Consider the following 12,482-nt stretch of genomic DNA (forward strand, 5'->3'; position numbering starts at 1 on the left):
GTTCTATGGAAAAACAATTTTATTGGGTTAGAGGTTTTTTGTATTGTAGGTTTGTATTAATTTATAAATAAAATTTATGAAGCGTGGTCAGGAATAATAGCACAACGTGATGCTGTTGGCTGAAAACAATGGAGTTGTGTGAAGAAAACTAGTTTATTCGTAGATTATAATCAGGTAAATGCCATAAATAGAAGTTGCTGTGAATGGAGTATCTAATTGGGAAAGGTGATGTAAGCTTTAGAACTTTCTGAGAATGCTTAATGTGAATATGGAACGTTATAAATAAAAAAATAATTTTAATTGGCATACTCCATTTTTTTTTCTGCTATCGATACTTTCTGAAAATATTTAACGCCGAACCCGGAAGTGGCCGCAGTTGAAGAGGAAGTACTTGACTTCACCACGCATTTTTAATTGACGTCCATTGGTGATTGGAAATGGAATGCAATGGTTAATGGAAGTCTTCAATACCAAAATTAGACAGGCGTAGAAGTGTATCATGAATCCTCCTCGCTTCCTTAGGCAACTTGAGAGGCGATACAAGAAGTTAGACTATGAGCAGCAACGAGTCGCTGGAGCTTAACTTTCAGGCCTACATTCCTTGTAGCCTATCTCCAGGAGAAGCCTCCTTTAGATGAAACGCACATTAGTGGAATTGTACGTTCTGATCTGCTCTATGATCGTCGTCTGAACTGGCCGATAAAACCGTTCAAGTCCTTAACGTGTTCGAGACCTATTTAAGAAAATTGCGGGAGGGATCGGCATTTCCCCAGAGCAGCAAGGGTCGTCAAAATGTTGTTTATTCTGAAGGTCGGGAAAACCTTTCTTGTTTCACCTGAGGATTTCAGGCCAATTGGCTTGTTTTTGTTTCTGCTGAAGACTGTGAAGAGACTAATTGAACTCCACATACATAAGAAACGACATTACTCGAGATCGTCTATCTAAAGCTTAGCATGTGTATAATAAGGGAAGGTCCATGAAGATTGCCCTACTCATAATTATGCAGTGGATAGATAAAGTCTACAATCATAAAAATTTCTAGAAGCTGTCGTAGCTGATTCAGGTTGTGGCTGCTTTAATTACAGAGTGAAGAGATGAAGTAGATGTCGTGAGTAAATTTCCTGGACATTCTATACGAATAAACCCAAAACGGACGAGTAAAGATTCCCTCTCTTGAACAGATGCATCTCAAGTACATGCTAAAGTACAAGGTCTTCATTGTCCAAGGTGGACCGGACTTTTATAGTGGCCAAGTGTTACTACATCCCAGCCAGAAAAATATCTTAAATATTACAAAGGTGATTAAAAAATTAAAAGAATCACAATCTGCAGTGCCAAGTCAGTGCCTCAAATACAAGTAGAGCAGCAAATGAGATTGATTCCCAGAACAGCTACAAATTTCACACTCTTTAATAGCTCAATAAAATCTTTACGCTGATTAGTTAGTTAGTTTCGCACATATTTTAACGATTATGGCTCATCATAAATCCATTAAAATTTTATTGCATTTTAATTAAAAAAAAATAATAATAAATTCAATAAATTGCAAACGAATGATTTAGGTAGCGAACTGTCGAGGGGTTCTTAATTGTTGTCATTAGTAACTCTTACATATGTATGTATAGCTTCGGAAATCACTAACGTGATATCGTTATTTATTTTTTTTGGTTTACACCACGACTTGTCGTACATTTTCACGCTCGTAACACATTGCTGGTGGACTGACGCTTATCGCACGGTTAATGGCTTAATTAACTCGCCATGCAACAAACAAACAAACAAAAATCGCCAACACAGAGGAGTGGGTGAGCGCTGAAAAAAGGGGAGCAGAAAACACGATATAAATAAACAAAAGCAAACAGCAGGTGTAGGCGTGGGTGTAAATGCATTTCTGCAGGCGTTTCTTTTCGTGTATACCCCGCTACGCCATGGCGGCATGCGACAAGCAAGATAAAAGCAAACCGATTTATGTGTGTAAGCATAATTTATTTAAAAATAATAATTCAACGCAAAAAGAGAACAAAAGTTGGAATCACACACACTCCGCTCACTTGCAGAGTTGCACGAAAACGAAAAACCCGGGTAGCGGCAGCAGCAGCACCTGCGTCCCAAAAAGTTTGCCGCCTGCTTGGTTCACTTGCATATACGAATCCGCTAAGCTGCGCCGGCGGCTGCGGCTGCGGTGGCGCTGAGCATTTTATTGTTGTGATTAATATCATTCAGCTACATATATGCACACACACACACACACATATAAGCTTGCGCATGTGTAAATAAATTGACAGCGCTCAGCTGATTCATTGATAACACAAAAGCCGGCTAAGAGGCCGCAAAAACTTCGGCCCGCCAGACATCCAGTGAGCCGGTGGAGCCGGTAAGCCAGCGCGTAACAGCTCGTAAACAATGCAAATACACGAAATATAAATTGTACAACACACCTTTTGCTAATATCTTTTTTGCTTCCAATTTTTACGTCCACTATTTATTTCTCATTTTATTATTCGAATTTGCTGCTGGTCTACACGCACCACCCACACTTTGCAGATTTATCATTTTGGCATTTTGCTTTGGAAATTTCAATTTGAATGCCACATAAACTAAGTAATTGCTAGTACGCTATTCAAAATTATGGCAATTACAGTCTAGAAGGGTGTGTTCGTGTGCGCTTGGCTGCAAAGCGTTTGCATGCTAGCTTTTGAAGCGTGCTTGATTAGGTGTTGAGTGGCACTTTTGTGGGTGTTGATGATAGTAGACGGAAAGGCTTTTGTTTAACATCAAGTTACGTGAAACGTGAGTGAAATCTTAATTTATTATTTAATGAATATTTGGGGAAAAAGCAACAAAAAAGAAATCAAAATTAAAAAATGTGCGCTTTCGTTTTCACATTCGTCTTTTCGTATTCGCCTCGATCTTCGCATGCGTGGTAGTATTCTTGTTTGCTTATGTCTTCAAAGCGAAATAAAACTAAAGAAACTAACCAATTTTAAAACTATAAAAACTCCAGTCCTCTACAAAAAAAATACTTTGTGCTTTTGTTTCAAAAGCTCTCTTTATGATACCTGTAAACGAATTTCGACATCTCGATAATATTCGCTAGATATCAAGAAACTTCGCTAGCTCGATATATCTCGATAGGTCGATAATTTTCGATAACTCGACAAATTTCGAAAACTTTATGAATTTAGATAACTCGATATATTCCGGTTATGACTTCCGATATATTTTGATAACTGCGCGTTTCCAGTATTCGGCGAATTTGGATACCTCAAAAATTTACATATATCTATAGCTCGATAAACAGCGGATAAGTATATAAATATCTATAACTTGATGAATTCTTGATGGCTCCAGACATTTCGATATCCATCGACAATTGTCGATAACTTTATTCGATAACTAGTGATAACTCAATAAACTTATAAGCTTTGAAAATTTCAAAAACTTCCGTATGATAAACCGACCAATTTCGATAACTACCAACAAATTTCGAAAATCAATAAATATCGATAACTCGATAAGTTATAAGAACTCGACACATTATGATAGCTGAAAAAAATTTCGTAACCTCGATAAACTTTGATAATTCTATAAACTTTGATGATACGAAAAATATTGATAATTCAACAAATATCGATAATATCGATTGATAAAGTAATTTTCGACAATCCTATAAATTTTTAAAACTCGACAACTTCGGTAAATTTCTTCCACTAAGTTTCCGTGTCTCGGGAGTTTTGTTAAACTTAATAAGCATTCACAAATTTTGAATAACTCGATACATTCCGATAAGTCAGTAAAAGGGATACCCCGATAAATTTCGATAACCTTAAACTTCGAATTACATTAGAGAATCCGGCTAAGAAATTTCCTATTGAACCACAATATGCCGTTAGGAAACATTTAAAGCTTAATATTCAGCTCTTAGGAAAAGTTCAAGAAAAAATTGCCTTTATTTCCTCACTGAAGCGTTTATTCACAATGTGATAGCTTTCAAAAAAGCCGTTGTACACTACGACCTTTCAATGGCCTAATGAACACTTGAAAATAATGCACTAAACATAAAAATAAATGTGAGCAATAACGGCGACAGAAAAGCTCAATTCGCATGCAATTCATTCATTTTGTTTCTATGTCGCAGCTTCATTGCTTCACATTCGCTGCCACAAATTCATTTATTACAAACTATGTCACTCTGTCACCGAAGCGATCTCCATAGAATTATAAGCCCATAATAACTTGTATAATGCGCCATCTAGTTTTTGTCGCCGATTCGCCACCGACGCCGCTAGACAGCACTCAAAAAAAAAAAAAAAAAATCAAAATAAACAAATTAAAATTTTGGTGGCATGTTGCCTGTCTGCGCCGCGATTACGTCAACTTGATTTGGCATTTCGAAAAGTTGCACTGCAACAGTGTTGTACGAATACTTTTTCGCACATAGAAATCAACAACTAAAATACATACTCGTATAAAACTACAAGTACTAAAGTAGTTTGAGGCATTTGAAATATTTAGTATGTGAAAATTGTGCGAGGTGGCAGCGGCAAGCCGAAAAAAATTCGATAATAACGACAGATGGTAGGCGCTGATGATTGTTGCAGAAAATCCTCAATTTGGTGTGGAATTTTTACCTTTCAGTCACAACTTGCCGATAGACACTCGAGTGTGCGTAAATGGCAGTAAAATGCATTAATGAATTACGAGAAATGCAAAGCAGTCACTTGTGAATTTTTTTAGTTGAAAGAGTGTAAGTGCCTTTGAGCGAATTCCCGGGCAAATTGGAAAGCTAACAAAATGCAGCTCAATTAATTAGTGAAATGCAAAAAAAAAACAACATATATTTGAATGTTTTGAAATGCCGCACGCGCTTGCATAATTGAAAGTTATTTAACTAGTAAAGAGTGCTCGTAAAGCGAAATGCAATGTAGTAAATTAAAATGGGAGACGAAAAAAATGGATTTTTCGCAAAATTGGGTCAGCCGACTTCCTGCAAGCACTAAATTTAATGACAAACGCACGCACGCACTCAGGCACGCACATAAATAACAACTACCAATGTACCTCGGGACCATTTGAATACTTTTTGGTATTTGGCTGGGTGGTTGTTTGTTGGTCTCGCGTTGCGCATGCGCGCGCTGTCAGAGTGCGTAATGGTCGCAAAAAAATAGAAAAAAAAACATTTTGATTTATTTATGCACTCAATGCATTATTTGTGGCTGCCATGTGCTTGGTTCCAAGTGAACCGGTATTGGCGTTAGGTTCTATACGTTTTTTTTTACCCCTTTTCCGAGATTGCTGTTGTTGGTGTAGCAATTGTTTCTTGTCTGGCGTCTGGTTATATTGATGCAATGGTTTAAGCTCTATCGGCTTAGTTTGGCAAATTTATGGTTTTCCCTGCTTAAGCACCACTAAATTTATTTTTATTTCTGCTTGCGGTAAGAGTTGATCTATTCAGTCATTTTGGTCAATTTTTTTGCAAAAATTTATGTTTATTAATTTGACAATGATGTGGCTGTCATTAGTTGCAATTTGTTGATTGATAGATGGATTGATTTATTTACATACATATTTTTATGCGAGATAGAGCGAGATTGCTGTCTATAAAAAATTGATTTGTAATTGGAATCGAAAAGCAGCATTCGTTTTTGATCAAATGATTTGATTAGTGCTAAGAGGATTATTTAAAGTACATAAAATACATGCAAGATGAAACTACGCTCGGTAACTCAGTGCACAAGCCTACGAGAGAATAAAATTGTGCACGTGATCTAGAGTGGCAACTTGGGGGGGCACTAAACCAACCAGCTTAAAATACAATTATGATAACAGATCTTTTTGCTTATGGAAAAAAGAGTAAACGTGAAAATCGAAAACTTAAGAAAAACGAAGGTTTATATATGTATTTGCAAAATGGCGCAAAAACATTGTATTGTATATTCGGAAATTGCATGGAATTCTATTAAACTTGCATATATTTTCAACGAACCGGTACCTATATTTGATTTCATGTAGAAAGGAGCTATTTGAACTATTAAACAATTTCAAATGACCAGAGACCAGTTTTTTTCTGGCAAATTGTTACCAGCCCCGGTCATTAAATACGGTCTGTAAATTGGGTCCTGTGAAAGTGCCTTCAAAATTTTATTCTACCGTCAATCAGAGGATTTTAAAGATATTGTACCAAGAGAGTTTAGGATATAGAAATAGGTCTCTCTCTTAAAATGAAATTTTTGAATCGTGGCTGCTATGGTTAAGCCAATGACGTTTTGAGGAAAAGTTATCTGGTGAAATTCCAAAGAGAAGGCTAAGCAGTTAGAGAGGATAACTACCACCTAGCCCTTAATGTGGCACGGTGTTTTCAAGCTTTTGCAATGGAAAACTCTGGAAAAATAGTCTCGTTGGATAAAAACTACCTTCGCCTTTGAAAATATAACAAGAGTTGAAAAACGCATTTTAAGTGTTCATTACATGCTGGTTTTAGGTCTGATAACGAAACAATTGAATAAGCCATTACTTTTACCTTAACATCGACCTCCAAAAGTGAAATTTTCGGAAAAAATTATTAAGTGCAAGAAAATAATTAATTGCATACAGTTTTCAGATGAAAATGTAAAACAATTCCTAGCCTTCTATTTTTGGAGGTAATTTTAGGGATCAAGGTAACTTTTTTGTCTAACTATCGTTACCTTTATTTCGCTATTTTATTACAGAGAAGTTCATTTTCCGCACTGTGCGTCGTGCCTAGAATGACGACTTGATGGGTTTAGTTAAGACTTGTCAAAGCTTGATGGAAAATCCGTTGTAGATATTCTCTGTGGGGAGCGTTCCGTTAAGTTCAAATTCGGAGTTCCAAACTACTGTGTTTTCCAAGCAGAAGTAGCTTCTAATAAGTATCTGTTGGCTACTTAACTATTTATGTGATATCGATACGGCAGATAAATATGTCTCCATTCTGATAGCTAAGTGGCGCATAAGTATGTCTGTAATAGCCTTATAGACTTGATGTTGCCGGTCGATGGACTACCGGAAAGAGAACAAGTTTTTAATGTCTAAATTTCTCGATGATAAGCGAGATCTATTTTATTAAAAATTATCTAACCGAACTCCAAACTGGGTTTATAGCAGTCCTAAAATAGTCAAACCATAAACAGGCTATCATTGTTGTGGAGCTAAAAACAATTTGCGATTTTCTGTTACTAAAAAAGTACAATTCATTAAGAAAAACGTAATACAAGCTGAACCGCTGGTTTTTGCTACATCTTTAATTAACTAAGGATGGTGTGGCCACTTCAATCAAAATATGTAACACAAACTGATCACACTGAAATATAGACATCAATTACAACTAATACCTCGCATACTTAAAAGTTAATTGAATAAAAATAGTAAATGCGTATCAGTTAATAGAGATGCTTTGAAACTGTTAACATTAAAATTCAATACAAAATTGACGAGACTGAGCAATGATTCAAAATTAAAAGTCATTTCCAATTACGAAATCTTTGCAAAAAGAAAAAAGATGAAAACAAAATTTATTGGCCGAAGATAGTGAATATATTCTGCGGCCATAGCAACGTCGGCGTGACTATAAGTACTGGCATATATACTATATCATGTATGTACACGCTTTTATTTCGAATTGCCTTTTGTTGCACGCTGCACGCCTAGCTGGTGGTGCGTGTGCGCAGACGCGAGAAACAGTTGATATTTGTTATTTATTTATACTGTATACATATATTTATTGACTCTCATATTTTCGTTTATCGCACCACGGAGGTGTGTCTGATCGGTGTGCACAAACATGCAGGCCACAATTTTAGCAATCAGAAATATGAATGGGCGTATAAAGGGTGCTTTGTACCGAATAAGTCTTTGTTTGTTTAGTACAAAATCTTGAGCAATATACATTTTTGAAATTTAGATTTTTTAGAAAGATTTTGGGTATGCAGTTTTATAGCCTATTTAATTTTAGTACAATAAAGTGCAATTTTGAAGTAGCTGAGAAAGACTTCACCCTGTTTTTTTGGTAATTTTTTCTCTTAAATTTTCTCTATATAAAAACATCGTCGAACACTTTCAATAAAAATTATAAAGTTCTAGTACCAAAACAACGGAGTTATATGCCACTTTTTAAAAAGCCCTACCTGTTTTAGATAAAATTTTTTATAAAGTTTTTACGTCTCCTGTGATATACACAAAGATAGATACCCTTGTGCACAATTGCGCTCGGTCATAAACATTTTTTGGTTAGGTAATTTGTGAATTAAGGTAACAATATGTAGAAAATATCTTCTTTAATTACAATAAAAAACAAAATTTGGGAGTAACTACGCAATGTCAACTTTTCATAAATGTTTACATTTTCTTATTTTTTTGGGATTGTTTTTATTGGAATGGAAGAGTTTAAAACTTAAAGTGCTTACTTTATCTCTAGAATTTCACACTACGATTTCTTAAAAAGATTCTTCATAAGATTTCAATTCTAATTAATTTTTTGTTTATATTAAAAAAAAAATACAATTCTTACAGCCAATTTCACGAAAGGAATTTAAGTGAAATGAAGTTAAACAAAAGCTTGTAAAATGATTTTAATTTTTTGAATATTATATGGAAATTGACAGAAAATAAAATATCAATTTCCATTTGAATTGCTTGTGAAACCGGCTGTTATTGATTGAGCCACCCTGTATGCATGATTGCGGCGCTGTTACGCTTATCCGCCAAGCTTGTTGCACGCATCACTGTCAACGCGTTATCGGAGTGCGTTACGCTGTGCCCCAATTTCTGCTACCTACATACGGTGCAAAAAGCACAAATCAGTTGGTTGCTGCTGCTCAAAGTAAACCCAAACACACACATACTTACTACATAGTCGCACAAATGCGCCTGCGGCTCTTAACCGGCTCAACTAATACTAAATGCAACTCCTTAATAGTGTTCAAATTCTTGTATAGTTTTTTTTTTTTTTTTTAATTTGCGCCAAAGCGTCAACGTTACACGCTAAATTGATGGAAGTCATTTACGAGCAAATGCAATGCTGCTGCTTGAAATTGTTCGCAAGTAAGCTTATCGCTGCTGTGATTTTTCTACTTTTTCTGCATAAAATTTCCAGTGCGTTTTGCCTGCAGCAAATGCGACGACAATTACATGCCGCACAAAATGCCTATTAAGACGCTTAAGTTAGTCGCGCCTTACTCGCTGTCGCTGCCATAGCCGCTCCTGCTGTTGCATGTCCTAAGTTGCCGCCTGTGCGCTTGTAATTGCTCGCTTTTTAATTTGCAACCGAAAATTGATAAAGTTAATGGCGAAATGTACGCAACTCGTTAGTGCGCGACCTGAAAGCGGTCGCTTGGTAGCTTGCACCGGAGATTGCAAAACACGCTCCCAAGCGTTAGTGGGGTGGCAGCGTGAGCGTTTAATATGTAGACTCAATGGTGTTGTTGCTAATTGGTAACGTAGCATTTGTTGCGTCACAAACGCGCTGAATTTTTGTAGCAAAATTAAAAATCAAAATTTGTAGGTCTACACACGCGTAACGGTATTTTGTTTTGTTTCGATTACACTACTTAATTATGCATGCATGTTATATTTTATTGCAACCGAACGTAATACATAATTGGACACAATTTTGAAGCAGCGAAAAAGACAAATACGCTGAGTGGGAAAAAATTGAGTGCAAAAATTATGCAGGAAACTAGTTCTCGTAGCGAAGTTCTCCTCCGCGAGAGAGTGAAATTTGCTAACAGGTTCGCTGCTTAAGTCTTTCGTTAGACTTGTTAATTTTAGCAACTATACATATAGAAGCAATACGATAGGGACGCTTGAACCGGCGCTGTTTGTCTTACATTCAGTCGTTGAATGCTTTCTCATTTATTTATTTGACTTTACTACTTTATTGGTGTCTGCGCTTTCTTTTGTTGCTATCAATTTTTGAAAACTCAAAGTGCGCGGATTCCCATGCCATGTGCGCAGAAAAACAAAAATAAATAATAATTTATGTGCGGCTCTTAGAAAAGTAGTTGGTTGACTCGAATGTGCTACATAATGGCGTCATGGGTATCAATGTGATGTATCCATGTGAAGGTAGAAGGAGGAAGAAGGCAGCCGAAAGACATGTGAAATTCTTTTTCAGGACTGTCTTATTTTGGAAGCAAATTTAGTAAATATACTAAATATTCTCGATCGTTCTTATTCTCAATTATCTTAGAAGCATTTTCACATTATTGTAACTTACGACTTATTCGTAATTTTTAAGCAAATCATGCTAAAATCAATTTATTTCGCCTGGTAAAATCTGTCAATAAATTAAATAGAAATGAGTAAAAGTGCAAGAAAATAGAAGAGCAATAATCGTTTTTTTAGTATTTCACGATAAATTGGCATTTGTTATTTGAGAAACTCTAAAAGTTCAATTTCATGTGGATTTAAAACAATTTTTAATTGTATCTCTACAATTCTTGGTAACTCGACAAATTTTAAAAACTATGAATGATACGTTAATAGCTCAATAAATTTCAAAAAACACTAAATTCCGATAACTCGATAAAATTCTATAATTCTACAAATATCGATAACTAACGATAAATTTACATAATTGTGTATTCCCAGAACTGTATTAATTTTGATAACTCAAAAATTTACATATCTCGAAATATATCGAAAACCTGACTTCCGCTAAGCATTAAGAAGCTCTCATTATGGTAATTTCGACGAAAGCTAATTTCAGCATACCCACTTATGAAATAGTTTATTTAACCGGCCATCGAGATCTTCCGCTCAGCCCTCGATATAAACCAGACTTCTTTTTTTTTTGAAGAGAAGAGGGCCCAATAGAACTGTTGATACGCAGTGCATGCCTCTTATTCTCACCCTGTCTATTAGTCTATCTATGACCCTTAGGCACTTTGCTCGTTTGCTAGATAATCATAAGATTTGACCATTCGACTTTCATAACTCAAAGCTAGGGAGCGTCAGTTCTGTATGGTGGTAATGGCCTAACTTGTCTATAACGTGTTTAATAATATGTGTTTCCCACAGATGGATATAACTATGTAGTTTAATAAATCAACCACATAGTTTCTCTACCTTGAGGCGTGACCTGTTTAACTTTTCTCGTTAGAGGTATTTTGAATTCAAGAGGAACTTTTTCTGTGAATGTCCGCCGTTTAAAGAACTAAAAATGTGCAACTGATTGGGCAAAAGTTTTCAGCTGTCCAGCTTTCCATATTTTTGGATGAAAAATAATTTCACTCGACTTCACGAATACGGTACATATTTAAGGGCTGTATAAATTTGCTCTCTTCGTTTTAATTATTCAGCAAAATTTGCTCCAAAACTAAACTTAAAATAGATAGTTTAATATATTAACTCTTACATTTACTTTCTTTATGCGAGCCTAAGTATATGTCAGCTCACTACTTTCAAATACTGACACCACTGATAAATTATTAAATTTAGTGCTGTAATCGAAAGAACGATATATCAAAGCTGCCGCCTGTAGCTAACACACACAACTCGAATTACGCATTTTCATGCGATCAGCACATAAATTATATCAGTATTGCACGAATATTAATAAGCAAGCCACCATCGATCGCTATAGGCGACTGCAATCGCGGTGCTCCTTTATTTTGCTATTTTTGCGATTTTGTTTTTTTTTTTCTTCTTAACATGCATTGCATGAATTTCCGTCACATTGAATCGCTTAACTGCAATCAGTGCGTAATATTTAATCCAAAGCATTTTTGCGGTTGCGGTTGCGCAGCTTATCGCCCAAATCGCCACAGCAGATCTTGTCTGAAGCGAATCGTGCGAATATAGCGAACATTTGCATGCTGGGTGCCTTAGATGCTTCCAAAGTGCCCGGAAAGTGTGTTAAGCGCGTGCAGTGCGCCATAAATTTTATTTTTTTTCTGTGATTTGCGATTGTATGTATGTATGCGCATATGTCTTTTATGACGAACTGAAGGCTTTGCTTAGCATATAATTATTAGTATTTAGCATGTATGTATGTCGGTATCAGCGCGCATTCATATTACAAAAAAAAAAAAAAAAAAAAATGAAAGTAATCGCTTTTTGACAGCAAGCAAGAGACGTCGAACAACCGTTTAATTATATAGCCGCTCGCTTGTCGCTGACTATAGATGGCAATAAATATGTATATTATGCGCAGATACAATAGCTATAATGTTCGCTTGTTTACTCTTTTTTTTTTTTTGTACACAAATGTTTTACTATATTTGGTGCACGATTGCACTGTTCACTGTTCACTATTTGTTTGGGTTACTGTGTCAATGGCCAAAATGATTTTTATAAATATGCATGTACTGGCAAATTTTGTTGTTGTTGGAGATTTTATACGTTTTTTTTTTTGAACGACATTGTTTTTTTTTTTTTGCAACCGTTGTGATCTGATCATAGGTTTGTTCGAATTCCGAGTGACATTCAATGACATTTTCAATTTCTTTGATTTATTTGCCCAT

This window comes from Rhagoletis pomonella, unplaced genomic scaffold (assembly GCF_013731165.1).
Source record: "Rhagoletis pomonella isolate Grant_MI unplaced genomic scaffold, Rhpom_1.0 Rhpom_scaffold_00006, whole genome shotgun sequence".
Classification (NCBI taxonomy): domain Eukaryota; kingdom Metazoa; phylum Arthropoda; class Insecta; order Diptera; family Tephritidae; genus Rhagoletis; species Rhagoletis pomonella.